Below are 27,220 nucleotides of genomic sequence, written 5' to 3'. Positions count from 1 at the left end.
CTCAGTCTGCACTTGTCGATGCTGCCGCTTGCAATGTTCCTATCAAGGTGACAGGTTTAAAGGCCCCACAATATAACATGGCCAAGAAAAAAAAAAGTAAAAAACAGAATAAGAAACCAGGCACATGCACGACTACGCAAAGATGCAGATAACTTTTTACCGGCCTGCAATAGTAATACAAGTTTTACACAGGTCACAAGTTTTTAAAGGCCATCCCTGAGTGAGACTAAGCTTTTAGGGAGCAAACACAAAAGCAGACACTGCCCATTGTTTCTGCCCGGTCTCGAACCGGGGACCTTTCGCGTGTTAGGCGAACGTGATAACCACTACACTACAGAAACAAGCATGAGGGCTTGACTGAAGGAGCAAAATTCCCCTCATATGTTTGCCCGATTGCCTCTATACTTGATCAGCAGTTGCTCGCAAAGCGAGGAGTAAGTGTGAAAATTGCAGCGTTGTCAGCCAGCAAGCGTACACTCAGATGTACTGAAAAGTCACAGCTGCGGGTAGAGACAAATATCTGATGCCTAAATGCCTGAAACCAGAGCCTGTGAAAGCATCACACAGAGCACACTGAAAGCAAGCAGGAAGGAAGCCAAGGCATGGTGATCCTTTTTTTCTCCTGAGGCTAAAAATATTTTGCACAACAATGCTTTGAGTGGAATGAGGAATCTTCAAGCTTTGTGTATTTTGAGTAAAATTTGTGTGTTTTCTGCTAAAAAGGGTGTGTTGGGGATTTGGACCCGGACACCAACGAGCGAGGGCACAGAAGCACCACTGCTCAGACCCTGCTCCTAGGGTTGAGGGCAGAGAGTGGGCGAATACATCGCAAGGCAAGAAAATGCACATGGTTCTCTCTTCTGCAATATGACTAGAGTCATTTCCATGGTCGTCATCGAACATGACATAAAACGCCTCTATCCTTTAGACCTTTTGGCCCATAATTACAAGAGGATGACTGAGTGAGACGCTCTGCCAAATTTGGCAGCCTCGCACTCAGTCATTTTCAAAATGCAGGGAAGCGCCGTATTTAGTAGAATACAGCGCACCCCTGTGCTTCCCTCTGCGCCAGCTCTAAATTAGCTGCCGAGCACCAACGCAGCCATCCTTGCGCCATGGTACAAGGATGGCTGCGTGGAGGGGGAAATTGTTTTTGTTCAGGAAGGCACACCTTCCTGCACAACAGAAATCTTCAGTGGCGATATGTTCGTGCAGCACACATAGAAAGAGCAAAAATGAGGAGAAATGAAAACATTTCTGCTCGTTTCTCCACTATAACGACACCCATTGTATGGCGCTTGGTTTTTGGCGCTGCCACAGATTTACAAAAACTCGTAAAACTGGAGCAGCATCAAAATGCTATGGTGTTGCAGTGGCCCACCCAGAGCAACGCCCATTGCACGCCCCTTCCAGGGAAAGGGCTGCGTGTGAAGGGGCCGTATTTACAAGGTGGTGTTAAGCCACAAAACGTGGTTGAACGGCGTCTTGTAAATACGGCACAGTACATAGTGCCACCGGGGCGTCACTAAAGATGATGTGCCGGTGGCGATAGGGCCTTGTAAGTCTGGCCCTTTCTTTGCTCAAGGTGTATGTTCTTGGTGAAGGTAGGAAAGCCATTTTCGCTCTCATACCTTCCTTCCTTGGCTGGCTTGACCACAGTAGGCCCAGGCTTCAATGGAAAGGTCAAAAAGGGAGCAACTGACTGCCGTAAGGTGTATCGTCTTCTCTTGGTGAGTTGAGACCGATGCCCTTGGAGCGTAGTACCTCACGATGGTGAGGGATAGACACAGCCTCTTTAATTTCAATTTACCTGTCAGGTGAGGTGGTAAATGCAAATAATGTGATAAAGCACAGCAACTTGCTGTTTCTGCCTGGCCTCGAACCAGGGACCTTTCGCGTGTAAGGCGAACGTGATAACCACTACACTATAGAAACAGACATGCCTGCTTACTTGCTTCATGTGGCTATGCATTGGACTGGAACCACTGCACTGGAAACAGACACACCTGCTTTCTTTATGTGGCTATGCTTTGGACTGGAATGCAAGGACTAAGGGACAATATTCATGACGCTCAAAGCTGAGCCTTTCTGACAGGATCTCTTCCTTTGGAAGAAAGGAACTGGGATCACTTTCATTCCAAGAGGTGATTTCAAAACCAGCCCTGCAATTACTTTGGAGAAGCACTGTGCATTTCATGTTCCAACGAGAAGTGCTGCTCCAACACAAAAAAGCAGTTAGAAAGAAATCCCGCACTCCTTCATCATGCCGAACTGCCTCGACACCAGTAGAAAGCATGCAATGCATTCCACCATGGCATCTTACAAGGGTGGAAAGCAGAAATACTCCTGTTTAAAAACAGATCGAACCTATGAAGGCACGGGCTCGTCCGGGATTTGAACCCGGGACCTCTCACACCCAAAGCGAGAATCATACCCCTAGACCAACGAGCCTGCTGCTGCAAAAGCCTTTCAAACATCTTCTGAAGTGTCTTTGTGAAAAAGCAGGGCCACTTGGAGACTCTCCTTCTAAGCGTGCCATAGCAATTGATGTTTTGTGCCAAGGGTTTTTTTTTTGCCTCTAGCAAGGCAAGAGGTAGTCAAGAAGCCCTATGCTAGCAAGCTGAACTGTGGCGCTGATGAGAAAAGCAGACCCTTTCTGGTAGTTGTACGCCTCCGCAGGACCTGGGCCCTTGCACCGTAGACTTCCAGACCAGAAGCACTGAAGGGCCTGCCATCTCTTGCGCCTGAGCCAGAGGAGCATGCCTCTTGTATTCAAGCACAATTGCTCGCTCAGTGCTCGATCAGGCGAGATTTATATGAGTGCCTCACAGGCCTGAAACACTCACCTGGGAGACGCGGGGTGGCTGAATTCCCAGAATGGCCTTCGATAGGAAAATCACCTCCTTTCCTCCCGACTCATTTCAGAATTGGGTGAAAATCGCAAGACAGTGTTCAGGGGTGCATGGGTACTGCCTACTCCCAGCTGCCTCTCTGTCTTCTTCATGTTAATTTCAAGTCACAAGGAGGGACCATTGCCATTCTGCTCCGCCCACCTAACCAGGAAACCCAGGTTGAGCTTGTCTGCCTGTTGTTGTTGCAGGGGCAGTGCCTTCTCTGCCCAAAAGTGGCAGGAGAGCCTCACTTCAAACGATGGAATCAACTGCTTAAGTAGAAACCAGCATGGTAGTTACAGTGATAAGGTGCAGCTCTAACAGAAGGCGTGACTGAGATGCCCCTTCCAGAAATACATGGAATGCTGATTGAGGGCCCAGCCGGAGGGTTGGTGGATTTCTTTTCATATGCTACAGCAGCTTGCAAAGATAGTGTTGTGGGGAGCTGGCTGTGCAAGCAGAGGAAGATTTAAGGGCAGAAAATAGACCTATCAGAAGTGCGATATGAACCCACAACTACATGAGCAAACCAGGATGCTTAGCTTAACTGAAGATCAAGCTCTCTTGAGGCTGCCGCCTTAGACCACTCGGCCATCCTGACAGCTGAGTCTGTGTTTAGGTCTGACTCCTCAGTCTGCACTTGTCGATGCTGCCGCTTGCAATGTTCCTATCAAGGTGACAGGTTTAAAGGCCCCACAATATAACATGGCCAAGAAAAAAAAACAGTAAAAAACAGAATAAGAAACCAGGCACATGCACGACTACGCAAAGATGCAGATAACTTTTTACCGGCCTGCAATAGTAATACAAGTTTTACACAGGTCACAAGTTTTTAAAGGCCATCCCTGAGTGAGACTAAGCTTTTAGGGAGCAAACACAAAAGCAGACACTGCCCATTGTTTCTGCCCGGTCTCGAACCGGGGACCTTTCGCGTGTTAGGCGAACGTGATAACCACTACACTACAGAAACAAGCATGAGGGCTTGACTGAAGGAGCAAAATTCCCCTCATATGTTTGCCCGATTGCCTCTATACTTGATCAGCAGTTGCTCGCAAAGCGAGGAGTAAGTGTGAAAATTGCAGCGTTGTCAGCCAGCAAGCGTACACTCAGATGTACTGAAAAGTCACAGCTGCGGGTAGAGACAAATATCTGATGCCTAAATGCCTGAAACCAGAGCCTGTGAAAGCATCACACAGAGCACACTGAAAGCAAGCAGGAAGGAAGCCAAGGCATGGTGATCCTTTTTTTCTCCTGAGGCTAAAAATATTTTGCACAACAATGCTTTGAGTGGAATGAGGAATCTTCAAGCTTTGTGTATTTTGAGTAAAATTTGTGTGTTTTCTGCTAAAAAGGGTGTGTTGGGGATTTGGACCCGGACACCAACGAGCGAGGGCACAGAAGCACCACTGCTCAGACCCTGCTCCTAGGGTTGAGGGCAGAGAGTGGGCGAATACATCGCAAGGCAAGAAAATGCACATGGTTCTCTCTTCTGCAATATGACTAGAGTCATTTCCATGGTCGTCATCGAACATGACATAAAACGCCTCTATCCTTTAGACCTTTTGGCCCATAATTACAAGAGGATGACTGAGTGAGACGCTCTGCCAAATTTGGCAGCCTCGCACTCAGTCATTTTCAAAATGCAGGGAAGCGCCGTATTTAGTAGAATACAGCGCACCCCTGTGCTTCCCTCTGCGCCAGCTCTAAATTAGCTGCCGAGCACCAACGCAGCCATCCTTGCGCCATGGTACAAGGATGGCTGCGTGGAGGGGGAAATTGTTTTTGTTCAGGAAGGCACACCTTCCTGCACAACAGAAATCTTCAGTGGCGATATGTTCGTGCAGCACACATAGAAAGAGCAAAAATGAGGAGAAATGAAAACATTTCTGCTCGTTTCTCCACTATAACGACACCCATTGTATGGCGCTTGGTTTTTGGCGCTGCCACAGATTTACAAAAACTCGTAAAACTGGAGCAGCATCAAAATGCTATGGTGTTGCAGTGGCCCACCCAGAGCAACGCCCATTGCACGCCCCTTCCAGGGAAAGGGCTGCGTGTGAAGGGGCCGTATTTACAAGGTGGTGTTAAGCCACAAAACGTGGTTGAACGGCGTCTTGTAAATACGGCACAGTACATAGTGCCACCGGGGCGTCACTAAAGATGATGTGCCGGTGGCGATAGGGCCTTGTAAGTCTGGCCCTTTCTTTGCTCAAGGTGTATGTTCTTGGTGAAGGTAGGAAAGCCATTTTCGCTCTCATACCTTCCTTCCTTGGCTGGCTTGACCACAGTAGGCCCAGGCTTCAATGGAAAGGTCAAAAAGGGAGCAACTGACTGCCGTAAGGTGTATCGTCTTCTCTTGGTGAGTTGAGACCGATGCCCTTGGAGCGTAGTACCTCACGATGGTGAGGGATAGACACAGCCTCTTTAATTTCAATTTACCTGTCAGGTGAAGTGGTAAATGCAAATAATGTGATAAAGCACAGCAACTTGCTGTTTCTGCCTGGCCTCGAACCAGGGACCTTTCGCGTGTAAGGCAAACGTGATAACCACTACACTATAGAAACAGACATACCTGCTTACTTGCTTCATGTGGCTATGCATTGGACTGGAACCACTGCACTGGAAACAGACACACCTGCTTTCTTTATGTGGCTATGCTTTGGACTGGAATGCAAGGACTAAGGGACAATATTCATGACGCTCAAAGCTGAGCCTTTCTGACAGGATCTCTTCCTTTGGAAGAAAGGAACTGGGATCACTTTCATTCCAAGAGGTGATTTCAAAACCAGCCCTGCAATTACTTTGGAGAAGCACTGTGCATTTCATGTTCCAACGAGAAGTGCTGCTCCAACACAAAAAAGCAGTTAGAAAGAAATCCCGCACTCCTTCATCATGCCGAACTGCCTCGACACCAGTAGAAAGCATGCAATGCATTCCACCATGGCATCTTACAAGAGTGGAAAGCAGAAATACTCCTGTTTAAAAACAGATCGAACCTATGAAGGCACGGGCTCGTCCGGGATTTGAACCCGGGACCTCTCACACCCAAAGCGAGAATCATACCCCTAGACCAACGAGCCTGCTGCTGCAAAAGCCTTTCAAACATCTTCTGAAGTGTCTTTGTGAAAAAGCAGGGCCACTTGGAGACTCTCCTTCTAAGCGTGCCATAGCAATTGATGTTTTGTGCCAAGGGTTTTTTTTTTGCCTCTAGCAAGACAAGAGGTAGTCAAGAAGCCCTATGCTAGCAAGCTGAACTGTGGCGCTGATGAGAAAAGCAGACCCTTTCTGGTAGTTGTACGCCTCCGCAGGACCTGGGCCCTTGCACCGTAGACTTCCAGACCAGAAGCACTGAAGGGCCTGCCATCTCTTGCGCCTGAGCCAGAGGAGCATGCCTCTTGTATTCAAGCACAATTGCTCGCTCAGTGCTCGATCAGGCGAGATTTATATGAGTGCCTCACAGGCCTGAAACACTCACCTGGGAGACGCGGGGTGGCTGAATTCCCAGAATGGCCTTCGATAGGAAAATCACCTCCTTTCCTCCCGACTCATTTCAGAATTGGGTGAAAATCGCAAGACAGTGTTCAGGGGTGCATGGGTACTGCCTACTCCCAGCTGCCTCTCTGTCTTCTTCATGTTAATTTCAAGTCACAAGGAGGGACCATTGCCATTCTGCTCCGCCCACCTAACCAGGAAACCCAGGTTGAGCTTGTCTGCCTGTTGTTGTTGCAGGGGCAGTGCCTTCTCTGCCCAAAAGTGGCAGGAGAGCCTCACTTCAAACGATGGAATCAACTGCTTAAGTAGAAACCAGCATGGTAGTTACAGTGATAAGGTGCAGCTCTAACAGAAGGCGTGACTGAGATGCCCCTTCCAGAAATACATGGAATGCTGATTGAGGGCCCAGCCGGAGGGTTGGTGGATTTCTTTTCATATGCTACAGCAGCTTGCAAAGATAGTGTTGTGGGGAGCTGGCTGTGCAAGCAGAGGAAGATTTAAGGGCAGAAAATAGACCTATCAGAAGTGCGATATGAACCCACAACTACATGAGCAAACCAGGATGCTTAGCTTAACTGAAGATCAAGCTCTCTTGAGGCTGCCGCCTTAGACCACTCGGCCATCCTGACAGCTGAGTCTGTGTTTAGGTCTGACTCCTCAGTCTGCACTTGTCGATGCTGCCGCTTGCAATGTTCCTATCAAGGTGACAGGTTTAAAGGCCCCACAATATAACATGGCCAAGAAAAAAAAAAGTAAAAAACAGAATAAGAAACCAGGCACATGCACGACTACGCAAAGATGCAGATAACTTTTTACCGGCCTGCAATAGTAATACAAGTTTTACACAGGTCACAAGTTTTTAAAGGCCATCCCTGAGTGAGACTAAGCTTTTAGGGAGCAAACACAAAAGCAGACACTGCCCATTGTTTCTGCCCGGTCTCGAACCGGGGACCTTTCGCGTGTTAGGCGAACGTGATAACCACTACACTACAGAAACAAGCATGAGGGCTTGACTGAAGGAGCAAAATTCCCCTCATATGTTTGCCCGATTGCCTCTATACTTGATCAGCAGTTGCTCGCAAAGCGAGGAGTAAGTGTGAAAATTGCAGCGTTGTCAGCCAGCAAGCGTACACTCAGATGTACTGAAAAGTCACAGCTGCGGGTAGAGACAAATATCTGATGCCTAAATGCCTGAAACCAGAGCCTGTGAAAGCATCACACAGAGCACACTGAAAGCAAGCAGGAAGGAAGCCAAGGCATGGTGATCCTTTTTTTCTCCTGAGGCTAAAAATATTTTGCACAACAATGCTTTGAGTGGAATGAGGAATCTTCAAGCTTTGTGTATTTTGAGTAAAATTTGTGTGTTTTCTGCTAAAAAGGGTGTGTTGGGGATTTGGACCCGGACACCAACGAGCGAGGGCACAGAAGCACCACTGCTCAGACCCTGCTCCTAGGGTTGAGGGCAGAGAGTGGGCGAATACATCGCAAGGCAAGAAAATGCACATGGTTCTCTCTTCTGCAATATGACTAGAGTCATTTCCATGGTCGTCATCGAACATGACATAAAACGCCTCTATCCTTTAGACCTTTTGGCCCATAATTACAAGAGGATGACTGAGTGAGACGCTCTGCCAAATTTGGCAGCCTCGCACTCAGTCATTTTCAAAATGCAGGGAAGCGCCGTATTTAGTAGAATACAGCGCACCCCTGTGCTTCCCTCTGCGCCAGCTCTAAATTAGCTGCCGAGCACCAACGCAGCCATCCTTGCGCCATGGTACAAGGATGGCTGCGTGGAGGGGGAAATTGTTTTTGTTCAGGAAGGCACACCTTCCTGCACAACAGAAATCTTCAGTGGCGATATGTTCGTGCAGCACACATAGAAAGAGCAAAAATGAGGAGAAATGAAAACATTTCTGCTCGTTTCTCCACTATAACGACACCCATTGTATGGCGCTTAGTTTTTGGCGCTGCCACAGATTTACAAAAACTCGTAAAACTGGAGCAGCATCAAAATGCTATGGTGTTGCAGTGGCCCACCCAGAGCAACGCCCATTGCACGCCCCTTCCAGGGAAAGGGCTGCGTGTGAAGGGGCCGTATTTACAAGGTGGTGTTAAGCCACAAAACGTGGTTGAACGGCGTCTTGTAAATACGGCACAGTACATAGTGCCACCGGGGCGTCACTAAAGATGATGTGCCGGTGGCGATAGGGCCTTGTAAGTCTGGCCCTTTCTTTGCTCAAGGTGTATGTTCTTGGTGAAGGTAGGAAAGCCATTTTCGCTCTCATACCTTCCTTCCTTGGCTGGCTTGACCACAGTAGGCCCAGGCTTCAATGGAAAGGTCAAAAAGGGAGCAACTGACTGCCGTAAGGTGTATCGTCTTCTCTTGGTGAGTTGAGACCGATGCCCTTGGAGCGTAGTACCTCACGATGGTGAGGGATAGACACAGCCTCTTTAATTTCAATTTACCTGTCAGGTGAGGTGGTAAATGCAAATAATGTGATAAAGCACAGCAACTTGCTGTTTCTGCCTGGCCTCGAACCAGGGACCTTTCGCGTGTAAGGCGAACGTGATAACCACTACACTATAGAAACAGACATGCCTGCTTACTTGCTTCATGTGGCTATGCATTGGACTGGAACCACTGCACTGGAAACAGACACACCTGCTTTCTTTATGTGGCTATGCTTTGGACTGGAATGCAAGGACTAAGGGACAATATTCATGACGCTCAAAGCTGAGCCTTTCTGATAGGATCTCTTCCTTTGGAAGAAAGGAACTGGGATCACTTTCATTCCAAGAGGTGATTTCAAAACCAGCCCTGCAATTACTTTGGAGAAGCACTGTGCATTTCATGTTCCAACGAGAAGTGCTGCTCCAACACAAAAAAGCAGTTAGAAAGAAATCCCGCACTCCTTCATCATGCCGAACTGCCTCGACACCAGTAGAAAGCATGCAATGCATTCCACCATGGCATCTTACAAGAGTGGAAAGCAGAAATACTCCTGTTTAAAAACAGATCGAACCTATGAAGGCACGGGCTCGTCCGGGATTTGAACCCGGGACCTCTCACACCCAAAGCGAGAATCATACCCCTAGACCAACGAGCCTGCTGCTGCAAAAGCCTTTCAAACATCTTCTGAAGTGTCTTTGTGAAAAAGCAGGGCCACTTGGAGACTCTCCTTCTAAGCGTGCCATAGCAATTGATGTTTTGTGCCAAGGGTTTTTTTTTTGCCTCTAGCAAGGCAAGAGGTAGTCAAGAAGCCCTATGCTAGCAAGCTGAACTGTGGCGCTGATGAGAAAAGCAGACCCTTTCTGGTAGTTGTACGCCTCCGCAGGACCTGGGCCCTTGCACCGTAGACTTCCAGACCAGAAGCACTGAAGGGCCTGCCATCTCTTGCGCCTGAGCCAGAGGAGCATGCCTCTTGTATTCAAGCACAATTGCTCGCTCAGTGCTCGATCAGGCGAGATTTATATGAGTGCCTCACAGGCCTGAAACACTCACCTGGGAGACGCGGGGTGGCTGAATTCCCAGAATGGCCTTCGATAGGAAAATCACCTCCTTTCCTCCCGACTCATTTCAGAATTGGGTGAAAATCGCAAGACAGTGTTCAGGGGTGCATGGGTACTGCCTACTCCCAGCTGCCTCTCTGTCTTCTTCATGTTAATTTCAAGTCACAAGGAGGGACCATTGCCATTCTGCTCCGCCTACCTAACCAGGAAACCCAGGTTGAGCTTGTCTGCCTGTTGTTGTTGCAGGGGCAGTGCCTTCTCTGCCCAAAAGTGGCAGGAGAGCCTCACTTCAAACGATGGAATCAACTGCTTAAGTAGAAACCAGCATGGTAGTTACAGTGATAAGGTGCAGCTCTAACAGAAGGCGTGACTGAGATGCCCCTTCCAGAAATACATGGAATGCTGATTGAGGGCCCAGCCGGAGGGTTGGTGGATTTCTTTTCATATGCTACAGCAGCTTGCAAAGATAGTGTTGTGGGGAGCTGGCTGTGCAAGCAGAGGAAGATTTAAGGGCAGAAAATAGACCTATCAGAAGTGCGATATGAACCCACAACTACATGAGCAAACCAGGATGCTTAGCTTAACTGAAGATCAAGCTCTCTTGAGGCTGCCGCCTTAGACCACTCGGCCATCCTGACAGCTGAGTCTGTGTTTAGGTCTGACTCCTCAGTCTGCACTTGTCGATGCTGCCGCTTGCAATGTTCCTATCAAGGTGACAGGTTTAAAGGCCCCACAATATAACATGGCCAAGAAAAAAAAAAGTAAAAAACAGAATAAGAAACCAGGCACATGCACGACTACGCAAAGATGCAGATAACTTTTTACCGGCCTGCAATAGTAATACAAGTTTTACACAGGTCACAAGTTTTTAAAGGCCATCCCTGAGTGAGACTAAGCTTTTAGGGAGCAAACACAAAAGCAGACACTGCCCATTGTTTCTGCCCGGTCTCGAACCGGGGACCTTTCGCGTGTTAGGCGAACGTGATAACCACTACACTACAGAAACAAGCATGAGGGCTTGACTGAAGAAGCAAAATTCCCCTCATATGTTTGCCCGATTGCCTCTATACTTGATCAGCAGTTGCTCGCAAAGCGAGGAGTAAGTGTGAAAATTGCAGCGTTGTCAGCCAGCAAGCGTACACTCAGATGTACTGAAAAGTCACAGCTGCGGGTAGAGACAAATATCTGATGCCTAAATGCCTGAAACCAGAGCCTGTGAAAGCATCACACAGAGCACACTGAAAGCAAGCAGGAAGGAAGCCAAGGCATGGTGATCCTTTTTTTCTCCTGAGGCTAAAAATATTTTGCACAACAATGCTTTGAGTGGAATGAGGAATCTTCAAGCTTTGTGTATTTTGAGTAAAATTTGTGTGTTTTCTGCTAAAAAGGGTGTGTTGGGGATTTGGACCCGGACACCAACGAGCGAGGGCACAGAAGCACCACTGCTCAGACCCTGCTCCTAGGGTTGAGGGCAGAGAGTGGGCGAATACATCGCAAGGCAAGAAAATGCACATGGTTCTCTCTTCTGCAATATGACTAGAGTCATTTCCATGGTCGTCATCGAACATGACATAAAACGCCTCTATCCTTTAGACCTTTTGGCCCATAATTACAAGAGGATGACTGAGTGAGACGCTCTGCCAAATTTGGCAGCCTCGCACTCAGTCATTTTCAAAATGCAGGGAAGCGCCGTATTTAGTAGAATACAGCGCACCCCTGTGCTTCCCTCTGCGCCAGCTCTAAATTAGCTGCCGAGCACCAACGCAGCCATCCTTGCGCCATGGTACAAGGATGGCTGCGTGGAGGGGGAAATTGTTTTTGTTCAGGAAGGCACACCTTCCTGCACAACAGAAATCTTCAGTGGCGATATGTTCGTGCAGCACACATAGAAAGAGCAAAAATGAGGAGAAATGAAAACATTTCTGCTCGTTTCTCCACTATAACGACACCCATTGTATGGCGCTTAGTTTTTGGCGCTGCCACAGATTTACAAAAACTCGTAAAACTGGAGCAGCATCAAAATGCTATGGTGTTGCAGTGGCCCACCCAGAGCAACGCCCATTGCACGCCCCTTCCAGGGAAAGGGCTGCGTGTGAAGGGGCCGTATTTACAAGGTGGTGTTAAGCCACAAAACGTGGTTGAACGGCGTCTTGTAAATACGGCACAGTACATAGTGCCACCGGGGCGTCACTAAAGATGATGTGCCGGTGGCGATAGGGCCTTGTAAGTCTGGCCCTTTCTTTGCTCAAGGTGTATGTTCTTGGTGAAGGTAGGAAAGCCATTTTCGCTCTCATACCTTCCTTCCTTGGCTGGCTTGACCACAGTAGGCCCAGGCTTCAATGGAAAGGTCAAAAAGGGAGCAACTGACTGCCGTAAGGTGTATCGTCTTCTCTTGGTGAGTTGAGACCGATGCCCTTGGAGCGTAGTACCTCACGATGGTGAGGGATAGACACAGCCTCTTTAATTTCAATTTACCTGTCAGGTGAGGTGGTAAATGCAAATAATGTGATAAAGCACAGCAACTTGCTGTTTCTGCCTGGCCTCGAACCAGGGACCTTTCGCGTGTAAGGCGAACGTGATAACCACTACACTATAGAAACAGACATGCCTGCTTACTTGCTTCATGTGGCTATGCATTGGACTGGAACCACTGCACTGGAAACAGACACACCTGCTTTCTTTATGTGGCTATGCTTTGGACTGGAATGCAAGGACTAAGGGACAATATTCATGACGCTCAAAGCTGAGCCTTTCTGATAGGATCTCTTCCTTTGGAAGAAAGGAACTGGGATCACTTTCATTCCAAGAGGTGATTTCAAAACCAGCCCTGCAATTACTTTGGAGAAGCACTGTGCATTTCATGTTCCAACGAGAAGTGCTGCTCCAACACAAAAAAGCAGTTAGAAAGAAATCCCGCACTCCTTCATCATGCCGAACTGCCTCGACACCAGTAGAAAGCATGCAATGCATTCCACCATGGCATCTTACAAGAGTGGAAAGCAGAAATACTCCTGTTTAAAAACAGATCGAACCTATGAAGGCACGGGCTCGTCCGGGATTTGAACCCGGGACCTCTCACACCCAAAGCGAGAATCATACCCCTAGACCAACGAGCCTGCTGCTGCAAAAGCCTTTCAAACATCTTCTGAAGTGTCTTTGTGAAAAAGCAGGGCCACTTGGAGACTCTCCTTCTAAGCGTGCCATAGCAATTGATGTTTTGTGCCAAGGGTTTTTTTTTTGCCTCTAGCAAGGCAAGAGGTAGTCAAGAAGCCCTATGCTAGCAAGCTGAACTGTGGCGCTGATGAGAAAAGCAGACCCTTTCTGGTAGTTGTACGCCTCCGCAGGACCTGGGCCCTTGCACCGTAGACTTCCAGACCAGAAGCACTGAAGGGCCTGCCATCTCTTGCGCCTGAGCCAGAGGAGCATGCCTCTTGTATTCAAGCACAATTGCTCGCTCAGTGCTCGATCAGGCGAGATTTATATGAGTGCCTCACAGGCCTGAAACACTCACCTGGGAGACGCGGGGTGGCTGAATTCCCAGAATGGCCTTCGATAGGAAAATCACCTCCTTTCCTCCCGACTCATTTCAGAATTGGGTGAAAATCGCAAGACAGTGTTCAGGGGTGCATGGGTACTGCCTACTCCCAGCTGCCTCTCTGTCTTCTTCATGTTAATTTCAAGTCACAAGGAGGGACCATTGCCATTCTGCTCCGCCTACCTAACCAGGAAACCCAGGTTGAGCTTGTCTGCCTGTTGTTGTTGCAGGGGCAGTGCCTTCTCTGCCCAAAAGTGGCAGGAGAGCCTCACTTCAAACGATGGAATCAACTGCTTAAGTAGAAACCAGCATGGTAGTTACAGTGATAAGGTGCAGCTCTAACAGAAGGCGTGACTGAGATGCCCCTTCCAGAAATACATGGAATGCTGATTGAGGGCCCAGCCGGAGGGTTGGTGGATTTCTTTTCATATGCTACAGCAGCTTGCAAAGATAGTGTTGTGGGGAGCTGGCTGTGCAAGCAGAGGAAGATTTAAGGGCAGAAAATAGACCTATCAGAAGTGCGATATGAACCCACAACTACATGAGCAAACCAGGATGCTTAGCTTAACTGAAGATCAAGCTCTCTTGAGGCTGCCGCCTTAGACCACTCGGCCATCCTGACAGCTGAGTCTGTGTTTAGGTCTGACTCCTCAGTCTGCACTTGTCGATGCTGCCGCTTGCAATGTTCCTATCAAGGTGACAGGTTTAAAGGCCCCACAATATAACATGGCCAAGAAAAAAAAAAGTAAAAAACAGAATAAGAAACCAGGCACATGCACGACTACGCAAAGATGCAGATAACTTTTTACCGGCCTGCAATAGTAATACAAGTTTTACACAGGTCACAAGTTTTTAAAGGCCATCCCTGAGTGAGACTAAGCTTTTAGGGAGCAAACACAAAAGCAGACACTGCCCATTGTTTCTGCCCGGTCTCGAACCGGGGACTTTTCGCGTGTTAGGCGAACGTGATAACCACTACACTACAGAAACAAGCATGAGGGCTTGACTGAAGGAGCAAAATTCCCCTCATATCTTTGCCCGATTGCCTCTATACTTGATCAGCAGTTGCTCGCAAAGCGAGGAGTAAGTGTGAAAATTGCAGCGTTGTCAGCCAGCAAGCGTACACTCAGATGTACTGAAAAGTCACAGCTGCGGGTAGAGACAAATATCTGATGCCTAAATGCCTGAAACCAGAGCCTGTGAAAGCATCACACAGAGCACACTGAAAGCAAGCAGGAAGGAAGCCAAGGCATGGTGATCCTTTTTTTCTCCTGAGGCTAAAAATATTTTGCACAACAATGCTTTGAGTGGAATGAGGAATCTTCAAGCTTTGAGTATTTTGAGTAAAATTTGTGTGTTTTCTGCTAAAAAGGGTGTGTTGGGGATTTGGACCCGGACACCAACGAGCGAGGGCACAGAAGCACCACTGCTCAGACCCTGCTCCTAGGGTTGAGGGCAGAGAGTGGGCGAATACATCGCAAGGCAAGAAAATGCACATGGTTCTCTCTTCTGCAATATGACTAGAGTCATTTCCATGGTCGTCATCGAACATGACATAAAACGCCTCTATCCTTTAGACCTTTTGGCCCATAATTACAAGAGGATGACTGAGTGAGACGCTCTGCCAAATTTGGCAGCCTCGCACTCAGTCATTTTCAAAATGCAGGGAAGCGCCGTATTTAGTAGAATACAGCGCACCCCTGTGCTTCCCTCTGCGCCAGCTCTAAATTAGCTGCCGAGCACCAACGCAGCCATCCTTGCGCCATGGTACAAGGATGGCTGCGTGGAGGGGGAAATTGTTTTTGTTCAGGAAGGCACACCTTCCTGCACAACAGAAATCTTCAGTGGCGATATGTTCGTGCAGCACACATAGAAAGAGCAAAAATGAGGAGAAATGAAAACATTTCTGCTCGTTTCTCCACTATAACGACACCCATTGTATGGCGCTTAGTTTTTGGCGCTGCCACAGATTTACAAAAACTCGTAAAACTGGAGCAGCATCAAAATGCTATGGTGTTGCAGTGGCCCACCCAGAGCAACGCCCATTGCACGCCCCTTCCAGGGAAAGGGCTGCGTGTGAAGGGGCCGTATTTACAAGGTGGTGTTAAGCCACAAAACGTGGTTGAACGGCGTCTTGTAAATACGGCACAGTACATAGTGCCACCGGGGCGTCACTAAAGATGATGTGCCGGTGGCGATAGGGCCTTGTAAGTCTGGCCCTTTCTTTGCTCAAGGTGTATGTTCTTGGTGAAGGTAGGAAAGCCATTTTCGCTCTCATACCTTCCTTCCTTGGCTGGCTTGACCACAGTAGGCCCAGGCTTCAATGGAAAGGTCAAAAAGGGAGCAACTGACTGCCGTAAGGTGTATCGTCTTCTCTTGGTGAGTTGAGACCGATGCCCTTGGAGCGTAGTACCTCACGATGGTGAGGGATAGACACAGCCTCTTTAATTTCAATTTACCTGTCAGGTGAAGTGGTAAATGCAAATAATGTGATAAAGCACAGCAACTTGCTGTTTCTGCCTGGCCTCGAACCAGGGACCTTTCGCGTGTAAGGCAAACGTGATAACCACTACACTATAGAAACAGACATACCTGCTTACTTGCTTCATGTGGCTATGCATTGGACTGGAACCACTGCACTGGAAACAGACACACCTGCTTTCTTTATGTGGCTATGCTTTGGACTGGAATGCAAGGACTAAGGGACAATATTCATGACGCTCAAAGCTGAGCCTTTCTGACAGGATCTCTTCCTTTGGAAGAAAGGAACTGGGATCACTTTCATTCCAAGAGGTGATTTCAAAACCAGCCCTTTGGAGAAGCACTGTGCATTTCATGTTCCAACGAGAAGTGCTGCTCCAACACAAAAAAGCAGTTAGAAAGAAATCCCGCACTCCTTCATCATGCCGAACTGCCTCGACACCAGTAGAAAGCATGCAATGCATTCCACCATGGCATCTTACAAGAGTGGAAAGCAGAAATACTCCTGTTTAAAAACAGATCGAACCTATGAAGGCACGGGCTCGTCCGGGATTTGAACCCGGGACCTCTCACACCCAAAGCGAGAATCATACCCCTAGACCAACGAGCCTGCTGCTGCAAAAGCCTTTCAAACATCTTCTGAAGTGTCTTTGTGAAAAAGCAGGGCCACTTGGAGACTCTCCTTCTAAGCGTGCCATAGCAATTGATGTTTTGTGCCAAGGGTTTTTTTTTTGCCTCTAGCAAGGCAAGAGGTAGTCAAGAAGCCCTATGCTAGCAAGCTGAACTGTGGCGCTGATGAGAAAAGCAGACCCTTTCTGGTAGTTGTACGCCTCCGCAGGACCTGGGCCCTTGCACCGTAGACTTCCAGACCAGAAGCACTGAAGGGCCTGCCATCTCTTGCGCCTGAGCCAGAGGAGCATGCATCTTGTATTCAAGCACAATTGCTCGCTCAGTGCTCGATCAGGCTCGATCAGGCGAGATTTATATGAGTGCCTCACAGGCCTGAAACACTCACCTGGGAGACGCGGGGTGGCTGAATTCCCAGAATGGCCTTCGATAGGAAAATCACCTCCTTTCCTCCCGACTCATTTCAGAATTGGGTGAAAATCGCAAGACAGTGTTCAGGGGTGCATGGGTACTGCCTACTCCCAGCTGCCTCTCTGTCTTCTTCATGTTAATTTCAAGTCACAAGGAGGGACCATTGCCATTCTGCTCCGCCCACCTAACCAGGAAACCCAGGTTGAGCTTGTCTGCCTGTTGTTGTTGCAGGGGCAGTGCCTTCTCTGCCCAAAAGTGGCAGGAGAGCCTCACTTCAAACGATGGAATCAACTGCTTAAGTAGAAACCAGCATGGTAGTTACAGTGATAAGGTGCAGCTCTAACAGAAGGCGTGACTGAGATGCCCCTTCCAGAAATACATGGAATGCTGATTGAGGGCCCAGCCGGAGGGTTGGTGGATTTCTTTTCATATGCTACAGCAGCTTGCAAAGATAGTGTTGTGGGGAGCTGGCTGTGCAAGCAGAGGAAGATTTAAGGGCAGAAAATAGACCTATCAGAAGTGCGATATGAACCCACAACTACATGAGCAAACCAGGATGCTTAGCTTAACTGAAGATCAAGCTCTCTTGAGGCTGCCGCCTTAGACCACTCGGCCATCCTGACAGCTGAGTCTGTGTTTAGGTCTGACTCCTCAGTCTGCACTTGTCGATGCTGCCGCTTGCAATGTTCCTATCAAGGTGACAGGTTTAAAGGCCCCACAATATAACATGGCCAAGAAAAAAAAAAGTAAAAAACAGAATAAGAAACCAGGCACATGCACGACTACGCAAAGATGCAGATAACTTTTTACCGGCCTGCAATAGTAATACAAGTTTTACACAGGTCACAAGTTTTTAAAGGCCATCCCTGAGTGAGACTAAGCTTTTAGGGAGCAAACACAAAAGCAGACACTGCCCAGTCTCGAACCGGGGACCTTTCGCGTGTTAGGCGAACGTGATAACCACTACACTACAGAAACAAGCATGAGGGCTTGACTGAAGGAGCAAAATTCCCCTCATATGTTTGCCCGATTGCCTCTATACTTGATCAGCAGTTGCTCGCAAAGCGAGGAGTAAGTGTGAAAATTGCAGCGTTGTCAGCCAGCAAGCGTACACTCAGATGTACTGAAAAGTCACAGCTGCGGGTAGAGACAAATATCTGATGCCTAAATGCCTGAAACCAGAGCCTGTGAAAGCATCACACAGAGCACACTGAAAGCAAGCAGGAAGGAAGCCAAGGCATGGTGATCCTTTTTTTCTCCTGAGGCTAAAAATATTTTGCACAACAATGCTTTGAGTGGAATGAGGAATCTTCAAGCTTTGTGTATTTTGAGTAAAATTTGTGTGTTTTCTGCTAAAAAGGGTGTGTTGGGGATTTGGACCCGGACACCAACGAGCGAGGGCACAGAAGCACCACTGCTCAGACCCTGCTCCTAGGGTTGAGGGCAGAGAGTGGGCGAATACATCGCAAGGCAAGAAAATGCACATGGTTCTCTCTTCTGCAATATGACTAGAGTCATTTCCATGGTCGTCATCGAACATGACATAAAACGCCTCTATCCTTTAGACCTTTTGGCCCATAATTACAAGAGGATGACTGAGTGAGACGCTCTGCCAAATTTGGCAGCCTCGCACTCAGTCATTTTCAAAATGCAGGGAAGCGCCGTATTTAGTAGAATACAGCGCACCCCTGTGCTTCCCTCTGCGCCAGCTCTAAATTAGCTGCCGAGCACCAACGCAGCCATCCTTGCGCCATGGTACAAGGATGGCTGCGTGGAGGGGGAAATTGTTTTTGTTCAGGAAGGCACACCTTCCTGCACAACAGAAATCTTCAGTGGCGATATGTTCGTGCAGCACACATAGAAAGAGCAAAAATGAGGAGAAATGAAAACATTTCTGCTCGTTTCTCCACTATAACGACACCCATTGTATGGCGCTTGGATTTTGGCGCTGCCACAGATTTACAAAAACTCGTAAAACTGGAGCAGCATCAAAATGCTATGGTGTTGCAGTGGCCCACCCAGAGCAACGCCCATTGCACGCCCCTTCCAGGGAAAGGGCTGCGTGTGAAGGGGCCGTATTTACAAGGTGGTGTTAAGCCACAAAACGTGGTTGAACGGCGTCTTGTAAATACGGCACAGTACATAGTGCCACCGGGGCGTCACTAAAGATGATGTGCCGGTGGCGATAGGGCCTTGTAAGTCTGGCCCTTTCTTTGCTCAAGGTGTATGTTCTTGGTGAAGGTAGGAAAGCCATTTTCGCTCTCATACCTTCCTTCCTTGGCTGGCTTGACCACAGTAGGCCCAGGCTTCAATGGAAAGGTCAAAAAGGGAGCAACTGACTGCCGTAAGGTGTATCGTCTTCTCTTGGTGAGTTGAGACCGATGCCCTTGGAGAGTAGTACCTCACGATGGTGAGGGATAGACACAGCCTCTTTAATTTCAATTTACCTGTCAGGTGAGGTGGTAAATGCAAATAATGTGATAAAGCACAGCAACTTGCTGTTTCTGCCTGGCCTCGAACCAGGGACCTTTCGCGTGTAAGGCGAACGTGATAACCACTACACTACAGAAACAGACATGCCTGCTTGTTTGCTTCATGTGGCTATGCATTGGACTGGAACCACTGCACTGGAAACAGACACACCTGCTTTCTTTATGTGGCTATGCTTTGGACTGGAATGCAAGGACTAAGGGACAATATTCATGACGCTCAAAGCTGAGCCTTTCTGACAGGATCTCTTCCTTTGGAAGAAAGGAACTGGGATCACTTTCATTCCAAGAGGTGATTTCAAAACCAGCCCTGCAATTACTTTGGAGAAGCACTGTGCATTTCATGTTCCAACGAGAAGTGCTGCTCCAACACAAAAAAGCAGTTAGAAAGAAATCCCGCACTCCTTCATCATGCCGAACTGCCTCGACACCAGTAGAAAGCATGCAATGCATTCCACCATGGCATCTTACAAGAGTGGAAAGCAGAAATACTCCTGTTTAAAAACAGATCGAACCTATGAAGGCACGGGCTCGTCCGGGATTTGAACCCGGGACCTCTCACACCCAAAGCGAGAATCATACCCCTAGACCAACAAGCCTGCTGCTGCAAAAGCCTTTCAAACATCTTCTGAAGTGTCTTTGTGAAAAAGCAGGGCCACTTGGAGACTCTCCTTCTAAGCGTGCCATAGCAATTGATGTTTTGTGCCAAGGGTTTTTTTTTTGCCTCTAGCAAGGCAAGAGGTAGTCAAGAAGCCCTATGCTAGCAAGCTGAACTGTGGCGCTGATGAGAAAAGCAGACCCTTTCTGGTAGTTGTACGCCTCCGCAGGACCTGGGCCCTTGCACCGTAGACTTCCAGACCAGAAGCACTGAAGGGCCTGCCATCTCTTGCGCCTGAGCCAGAGGAGCATGCATCTTGTATTCAAGCACAATTGCTCGCTCAGTGCTCGATCAGGCGAGATTTATATGAGTGCCTCACAGGCCTGAAACACTCACCTGGGAGACGCGGGGTGGCTGAATTCCCAGAATGGCCTTCGATAGGAAAATCACCTCCTTTCCTCCCGACTCATTTCAGAATTGGGTGAAAATCGCAAGACAGTGTTCAGGGGTGCATGGGTACTGCCTACTCCCAGCTGCCTCTCTGTCTTCTTCATGTTAATTTCAAGTCACAAGGAGGGACCATTGCCATTCTGCTCCGCCCACCTAACCAGGAAACCCAGGTTGAGCTTGTCTGCCTGTTGTTGTTGCAGGGGCAGTGCCTTCTCTGCCCAAAAGTGGCAGGAGAGCCTCACTTCAAACGATGGAATCAACTGCTTAAGTAGAAACCAGCATGGTAGTTACAGTGATAAGGTGCAGCTCTAACAGAAGGCGTGACTGAGATGCCCCTTCCAGAAATACATGGAATGCTGATTGAGGGCCCAGCCGGAGGGTTGGTGGATTTCTTTTCATATGCTACAGCAGCTTGCAAAGATAGTGTTGTGGGGAGCTGGCTGTGCAAGCAGAGGAAGATTTAAGGGCAGAAAATAGACCTATCAGAAGTGCGATATGAACCCACAACTACATGAGCAAACCAGGATGCTTAGCTTAACTGAAGATCAAGCTCTCTTGAGGCTGCCGCCTTAGACCACTCGGCCATCCTGACAGCTGAGTCTGTGTTTAGGTCTGACTCCTCAGTCTGCACTTGTCGATGCTGCCGCTTGCAATGTTCCTATCAAGGTGACAGGTTTAAAGGCCCCACAATATAACATGGCCAAGAAAAAAAAAAGTAAAAAACAGAATAAGAAACCAGGCACATGCACGACTACGCAAAGATGCAGATAACTTTTTACCGGCCTGCAATAGTAATACAAGTTTTACACAGGTCACAAGTTTTTAAAGGCCATCCCTGAGTGAGACTAAGCTTTTAGGGAGCAAACACAAAAGCAGACACTGCCCATTGTTTCTGCCCGGTCTCGAACCGGGGACCTTTCGCGTGTTAGGCGAACGTGATAACCACTACACTACAGAAACAAGCATGAGGGCTTGACTGAAGGAGCAAAATTCCCCTCATATGTTTGCCCGATTGCCTCTATACTTGATCAGCAGTTGCTCGCAAAGCGAGGAGTAAGTGTGAAAATTGCAGCGTTGTCAGCCAGCAAGCGTACACTCAGATGTACTGAAAAGTCACAGCTGCGGGTAGAGACAAATATCTGATGCCTAAATGCCTGAAACCAGAGCCTGTGAAAGCATCACACAGAGCACACTGAAAGCAAGCAGGAAGGAAGCCAAGGCATGGTGATCCTTTTTTTCTCCTGAGGCTAAAAATATTTTGCACAACAATGCTTTGAGTGGAATGAGGAATCTTCAAGCTTTGTGTATTTTGAGTAAAATTTGTGTGTTTTCTGCTAAAAAGGGTGTGTTGGGGATTTGGACCCGGACACCAACGAGCGAGGGCACAGAAGCACCACTGCTCAGACCCTGCTCCTAGGGTTGAGGGCAGAGAGTGGGCGAATACATCGCAAGGCAAGAAAATGCACATGGTTCTCTCTTCTGCAATATGACTAGAGTCATTTCCATGGTCGTCATCGAACATGACATAAAACGCCTCTATCCTTTAGACCTTTTGGCCCATAATTACAAGAGGATGACTGAGTGAGACGCTCTGCCAAATTTGTCAGCCTCGCACTCAGTCATTTTCAAAATGCAGGGAAGCGCCGTATTTAGTAGAATACAGCGCACCCCTGTGCTTCCCTCTGCGCCAGCTCTAAATTAGCTGCCGAGCACCAACGCAGCCATCCTTGCGCCATGGTACAAGGATGGCTGCGTGGAGGGGGAAATTGTTTTTGTTCAGGAAGGCACACCTTCCTGCACAACAGAAATCTTCAGTGGCGATATGTTCGTGCAGCACACATAGAAAGAGCAAAAATGAGGAGAAATGAAAACATTTCTGCTCGTTTCTCCACTATAACGACACCCATTGTATGGCGCTTGGATTTTGGCGCTGCCACAGATTTACAAAAACTCGTAAAACTGGAGCAGCATCAAAATGCTATGGTGTTGCAGTGGCCCACCCAGAGCAACGCCCATTGCATGCCCCTTCCAGGGAAAGGGCTGCGTGTGAAGGGGCCGTATTTACAAGGTGGTGTTAAGCCACAAAACGTGGTTGAACGGCGTCTTGTAAATACGGCACAGTACATAGTGCCACCGGGGCGTCACTAAAGATGATGTGCCGGTGGCGATAGGGCCTTGTAAGTCTGGCCCTTTCTTTGCTCAAGGTGTATGTTCTTGGTGAAGGTAGGAAAGCCATTTTCGCTCTCATACCTTCCTTCCTTGGCTGGCTTGACCACAGTAGGCCCAGGCTTCAATGGAAAGGTCAAAAAGGGAGCAACTGACTGCCGTAAGGTGTATCGTCTTCTCTTGGTGAGTTGAGACCGATGCCCTTGGAGCGTAGTACCTCACGATGGTGAGGGATAGACACAGCCTCTTTAATTTCAATTTACCTGTCAGGTGAGGTGGTAAATGCAAATAATGTGATAAAGCACAGCAACTTGCTGTTTCTGCCTGGCCTCGAACCAGGGACCTTTCGCGTGTAAGGCGAACGTGATAACCACTACACTACAGAAACAGACATGCCTGCTTATTTGCTTCATGTGGCTATGCATTGGACTGGAACCACTGCACTGGAAACAGACACACCTGCTTTCTTTATGTGGCTATGCTTTGGACTGGAATGCAAGGACTAAGGGACAATATTCATGACGCTCAAAGCTGAGCCTTTCTGACAGGATCTCTTCCTTTGGAAGAAAGGAACTGGGATCACTTTCATTCCAAGAGGTGATTTCAAAACCAGCCCTGCAATTACTTTGGAGAAGCACTGTGCATTTCATGTTCCAACGAGAAGTGCTGCTCCAACACAAAAAAGCAGTTAGAAAGAAATCCCGCACTCCTTCATCATGCCGAACTGCCTCGACACCAGTAGAAAGCATGCAATGCATTCCACCATGGCATCTTACAAGAGTGGAAAGCAGAAATACTCCTGTTTAAAAACAGATCGAACCTATGAAGGCACGGGCTCGTCCGGGATTTGAACCCGGGACCTCTCACACCCAAAGCGAGAATCATAACCCTAGACCAACGAGCCTGCTGCTGCAAAAGCCTTTCAAACATCTTCTGAAGTGTCTTTGTGAAAAAGCAGGGCCACTTGGAGACTCTCCTTCTAAGCGTGCCATAGCAATTGATGTTTTGTGCCAAGGGGTTTTTTTTTGCCTCTAGCAAGGCAAGAGGTAGTCAAGAAGCCCTATGCTAGCAAGCTGAACTGTGGCGCTGATGAGAAAAGCAGACCCTTTCTGGTAGTTGTACGCCTCCGCAGGACCTGGGCCCTTGCACCGTAGACTTCCAGACCAGAAGCACTGAAGGGCCTGCCATCTCTTGCGCCTGAGCCAGAGGAGCATGCCTCTTGTATTCAAGCACAATTGCTCGCTCAGTGCTCGATCAGGCGAGATTTATATGAGTGCCTAACAGGCCTGAAACACTCACCTGGGAGACGCGGGGTGGCTGAATTCCCAGAATGGCCTTCGATAGGAAAATCACCTCCTTTCCTCCCGACTCATTTCAGAATTGGGTGAAAATCGCAAGACAGTGTTCAGGGGTGCATGGGTACTGCCTACTCCCAGCTGCCTCTCTGTCTTCTTCATGTTAATTTCAAGTCACAAGGAGGGACCATTGCCATTCTGCTCCGCCCACCTAACCAGGAAACCCAGGTTGAGCTTGTCTGCCTGTTGTTGTTGCAGGGGCAGTGCCTTCTCTGCCCAAAAGTGGCAGGAGAGCCTCACTTCAAACGATGGAATCAACTGCTTAAGTAGAAACCAGCATGGTAGTTACAGTGATAAGGTGCAGCTCTAACAGAAGGCGTGACTGAGATGCCCCTTCCAGAAATACATGGAATGCTGATTGAGGGCCCAGCCGGAGGGTTGGTGGATTTCTTTTCATATGCTACAGCAGCTTGCAAAGATAGTGTTGTGGGGAGCTGGCTGTGCAAGCAGAGGAAGATTTAAGGGCAGAAAATAGACCTATCAGAAGTGCGATATGAACCCACAACTACATGAGCAAACCAGGATGCTTAGCTTAACTGAAGATCAAGCTCTCTTGAGGCTGCCGCCTTAGACCACTCGGCCATCCTGACAGCTGAGTCTGTGTTTAGGTCTGACTCCTCAGTCTGCACTTGTCGATGCTGCCGCTTGCAATGTTCCTATCAAGGTGACAGGTTTAAAGGCCCCACAATATAACATGGCCAAGAAAAAAAAAAGTAAAAAACAGAATAAGAAACCAGGCACATGCACGACTACGCAAAGATGCAGATAACTTTTTACCGGCCTGCAATAGTAATACAAGTTTTACACAGGTCACAAGTTTTTAAAGGCCATCCCTGAGTGAGACTAAGCTTTTAGGGAGCAAACACAAAAGCAGACACTGCCCATTGTTTCTGCCCGGTCTCGAACCGGGGACCTTTCGCGTGTTAGGCGAACGTGATAACCACTACACTACAGAAACAAGCATGAGGGCTTGACTGAAGGAGCAAAATTCCCCTCATATGTTTGCCCGATTGCCTCTATACTTGATCAGCAGTTGCTCGCAAAGCGAGGAGTAAGTGTGAAAATTGCAGCGTTGTCAGCCAGCAAGCGTACACTCAGATGTACTGAAAAGTCACAGCTGCGGGTAGAGACAAATATCTGATGCCTAAATGCCTGAAACCAGAGCCTGTGAAAGCATCACACAGAGCACACTGAAAGCAAGCAGGAAGGAAGCCAAGGCATGGTGATCCTTTTTTTCTCCTGAGGCTAAAAATATTTTGCACAACAATGCTTTGAGTGGAATGAGGAATCTTCAAGCTTTGTGTATTTTGAGTAAAATTTGTGTGTTTTCTGCTAAAAAGGGTGTGTTGGGGATTTGGACCCGGACACCAACGAGCGAGGGCACAGAAGCACCACTGCTCAGACCCTGCTCCTAGGGTTGAGGGCAGAGAGTGGGCGAATACATCGCAAGGCAAGAAAATGCACATGGTTCTCTCTTCTGCAATATGACTAGAGTCATTTCCATGGTCGTCATCGAACATGACATAAAACGCCTCTATCCTTTAGACCTTTTGGCCCATAATTACAAGAGGATGACTGAGTGAGACGCTCTGCCAAATTTGGCAGCCTCGCACTCAGTCATTTTCAAAATGCAGGGAAGCGCCGTATTTAGTAGAATACAGCGCACCCCTGTGCTTCCCTCTGCGCCAGCTCTAAATTAGCTGCCGAGCACCAACGCAGCCATCCTTGCGCCATGGTACAAGGATGGCTGCGTGGAGGGGGAAATTGTTTTTGTTCAGGAAGGCACACCTTCCTGCACAACAGAAATCTTCAGTGGCGATATGTTCGTGCAGCACACATAGAAAGAGCAAAAATGAGGAGAAATGAAAACATTTCTGCTCGTTTCTCCACTATAACGACACCCATTGTATGGCGCTTGGATTTTGGCGCTGCCACAGATTTACAAAAACTCGTAAAACTGGAGCAGCATCAAAATGCTATGGTGTTGCAGTGGCCCACCCAGAGCAACGCCCATTGCACGCCCCTTCCAGGGAAAGGGCTGCGTGTGAAGGGGCCGTATTTACAAGGTGGTGTTAAGCCACAAAACGTGGTTGAACGGCGTCTTGTAAATACGGCACAGTACATAGTGCCACCGGGGCGTCACTAAAGATGATGTGCCGGTGGCGATAGGGCCTTGTAAGTCTGGCCCTTTCTTTGCTCAAGGTGTATGTTCTTGGTGAAGGTAGGAAAGCCATTTTCGCTCTCATACCTTCCTTCCTTGGCTGGCTTGACCACAGTAGGCCCAGGCTTCAATGGAAAGGTCAAAAAGGGAGCAACTGACTGCCGTAAGGTGTATCGTCTTCTCTTGGTGAGTTGAGACCGATGCCCTTGGAGCGTAGTACCTCACGATGGTGAGGGATAGACACAGCCTCTTTAATTTCAATTTACCTGTCAGGTGAGGTGGTAAATGCAAATAATGTGATAAAGCACAGCAACTTGCTGTTTCTGCCTGGCCTCGAACCAGGGACCTTTCGCGTGTAAGGCGAACGTGATAACCACTACACTACAGAAACAGACATGCCTGCTTATTTGCTTCATGTGGCTATGCATTGGACTGGAACCACTGCACTGGAAACAGACACACCTGCTTTCTTTATGTGGCTATGCTTTGGACTGGAATGCAAGGACTAAGGGACAATATTCATGACGCTCAAAGCTGAGCCTTTCTGACAGGATCTCTTCCTTTGGAAGAAAGGAACTGGGATCACTTTCATTCCAAGAGGTGATTTCAAAACCAGCCCTGCAATTACTTTGGAGAAGCACTGTGCATTTCATGTTCCAACGAGAAGTGCTGCTCCAACACAAAAAAGCAGTTAGAAAGAAATCCCGCACTCCTTCATCATGCCGAACTGCCTCGACACCAGTAGAAAGCATGCAATGCATTCCACCATGGCATCTTACAAGAGTGGAAAGCAGAAATACTCCTGTTTAAAAACAGATCGAACCTATGAAGGCACGGGCTCGTCCGGGATTTGAACCCGGGACCTCTCACACCCAAAGCGAGAATCATACCCCTAGACCAACGAGCCTGCTGCTGCAAAAGCCTTTCAAACATCTTCTGAAGTGTCTTTGTGAAAAAGCAGGGCCACTTGGAGACTCTCCTTCTAAGCGTGCCATAGCAATTGATGTTTTGTGCCAAGGGGTTTTTTTTTGCCTCTAGCAAGGCAAGAGGTAGT

General features: G+C 48.2%; 20 non-coding genes across 20 annotated transcripts; all 20 read right to left on the bottom strand.

Annotated features, from left to right (window-relative positions):
- Nucleotides 1-268: 268 nt before the first annotated feature.
- TRNAV-AAC (transfer RNA valine (anticodon AAC)) lies at nt 269-341 on the bottom strand. Its single transcript has one exon. It is a non-coding gene; the product is annotated as a tRNA-Val (tRNA).
- Nucleotides 342-1,862: 1,521 nt separating this feature from the next.
- Nucleotides 1,863-1,935, bottom strand: TRNAV-UAC (transfer RNA valine (anticodon UAC)). The gene has a single exon. It is a non-coding gene; the product is annotated as a tRNA-Val (tRNA).
- A 444-nt stretch (nt 1,936-2,379) lies between these two features.
- Nucleotides 2,380-2,451, bottom strand: TRNAP-UGG (transfer RNA proline (anticodon UGG)). Its single transcript has one exon. It is a non-coding gene; the product is annotated as a tRNA-Pro (tRNA).
- A 1,337-nt stretch (nt 2,452-3,788) lies between these two features.
- Nucleotides 3,789-3,861, bottom strand: TRNAV-AAC (transfer RNA valine (anticodon AAC)). The gene has a single exon. It is a non-coding gene; the product is annotated as a tRNA-Val (tRNA).
- Nucleotides 3,862-5,899: 2,038 nt separating this feature from the next.
- Nucleotides 5,900-5,971, bottom strand: TRNAP-UGG (transfer RNA proline (anticodon UGG)). The gene has a single exon. It is a non-coding gene; the product is annotated as a tRNA-Pro (tRNA).
- Nucleotides 5,972-7,307: 1,336 nt separating this feature from the next.
- TRNAV-AAC (transfer RNA valine (anticodon AAC)) lies at nt 7,308-7,380 on the bottom strand. The gene has a single exon. It is a non-coding gene; the product is annotated as a tRNA-Val (tRNA).
- Nucleotides 7,381-8,901: 1,521 nt separating this feature from the next.
- On the bottom strand, nt 8,902-8,974 carry TRNAV-UAC (transfer RNA valine (anticodon UAC)). Its single transcript has one exon. It is a non-coding gene; the product is annotated as a tRNA-Val (tRNA).
- A 444-nt stretch (nt 8,975-9,418) lies between these two features.
- Nucleotides 9,419-9,490, bottom strand: TRNAP-UGG (transfer RNA proline (anticodon UGG)). The gene has a single exon. It is a non-coding gene; the product is annotated as a tRNA-Pro (tRNA).
- A 1,336-nt stretch (nt 9,491-10,826) lies between these two features.
- On the bottom strand, nt 10,827-10,899 carry TRNAV-AAC (transfer RNA valine (anticodon AAC)). The gene has a single exon. It is a non-coding gene; the product is annotated as a tRNA-Val (tRNA).
- Nucleotides 10,900-12,420: 1,521 nt separating this feature from the next.
- TRNAV-UAC (transfer RNA valine (anticodon UAC)) lies at nt 12,421-12,493 on the bottom strand. Its single transcript has one exon. It is a non-coding gene; the product is annotated as a tRNA-Val (tRNA).
- Nucleotides 12,494-12,937: 444 nt separating this feature from the next.
- Nucleotides 12,938-13,009, bottom strand: TRNAP-UGG (transfer RNA proline (anticodon UGG)). The gene has a single exon. It is a non-coding gene; the product is annotated as a tRNA-Pro (tRNA).
- A 1,336-nt stretch (nt 13,010-14,345) lies between these two features.
- On the bottom strand, nt 14,346-14,418 carry TRNAV-AAC (transfer RNA valine (anticodon AAC)). The gene has a single exon. It is a non-coding gene; the product is annotated as a tRNA-Val (tRNA).
- Nucleotides 14,419-16,447: 2,029 nt separating this feature from the next.
- Nucleotides 16,448-16,519, bottom strand: TRNAP-UGG (transfer RNA proline (anticodon UGG)). Its single transcript has one exon. It is a non-coding gene; the product is annotated as a tRNA-Pro (tRNA).
- A 2,927-nt stretch (nt 16,520-19,446) lies between these two features.
- On the bottom strand, nt 19,447-19,519 carry TRNAV-UAC (transfer RNA valine (anticodon UAC)). The gene has a single exon. It is a non-coding gene; the product is annotated as a tRNA-Val (tRNA).
- Nucleotides 19,520-19,963: 444 nt separating this feature from the next.
- Nucleotides 19,964-20,035, bottom strand: TRNAP-UGG (transfer RNA proline (anticodon UGG)). Its single transcript has one exon. It is a non-coding gene; the product is annotated as a tRNA-Pro (tRNA).
- A 1,336-nt stretch (nt 20,036-21,371) lies between these two features.
- On the bottom strand, nt 21,372-21,444 carry TRNAV-AAC (transfer RNA valine (anticodon AAC)). The gene has a single exon. It is a non-coding gene; the product is annotated as a tRNA-Val (tRNA).
- A 1,521-nt stretch (nt 21,445-22,965) lies between these two features.
- On the bottom strand, nt 22,966-23,038 carry TRNAV-UAC (transfer RNA valine (anticodon UAC)). The gene has a single exon. It is a non-coding gene; the product is annotated as a tRNA-Val (tRNA).
- A 1,852-nt stretch (nt 23,039-24,890) lies between these two features.
- TRNAV-AAC (transfer RNA valine (anticodon AAC)) lies at nt 24,891-24,963 on the bottom strand. The gene has a single exon. It is a non-coding gene; the product is annotated as a tRNA-Val (tRNA).
- A 1,521-nt stretch (nt 24,964-26,484) lies between these two features.
- On the bottom strand, nt 26,485-26,557 carry TRNAV-UAC (transfer RNA valine (anticodon UAC)). Its single transcript has one exon. It is a non-coding gene; the product is annotated as a tRNA-Val (tRNA).
- A 444-nt stretch (nt 26,558-27,001) lies between these two features.
- Nucleotides 27,002-27,073, bottom strand: TRNAP-UGG (transfer RNA proline (anticodon UGG)). The gene has a single exon. It is a non-coding gene; the product is annotated as a tRNA-Pro (tRNA).
- Between the last annotated feature and the right edge of the window lie 147 nt (nt 27,074-27,220).

This window comes from Pleurodeles waltl, chromosome 10 (assembly GCF_031143425.1).
Source record: "Pleurodeles waltl isolate 20211129_DDA chromosome 10, aPleWal1.hap1.20221129, whole genome shotgun sequence".
NCBI lineage: Eukaryota > Metazoa > Chordata > Amphibia > Caudata > Salamandridae > Pleurodeles > Pleurodeles waltl.
This window is presented reverse-complemented; position numbering and strand designations above follow the sequence as displayed.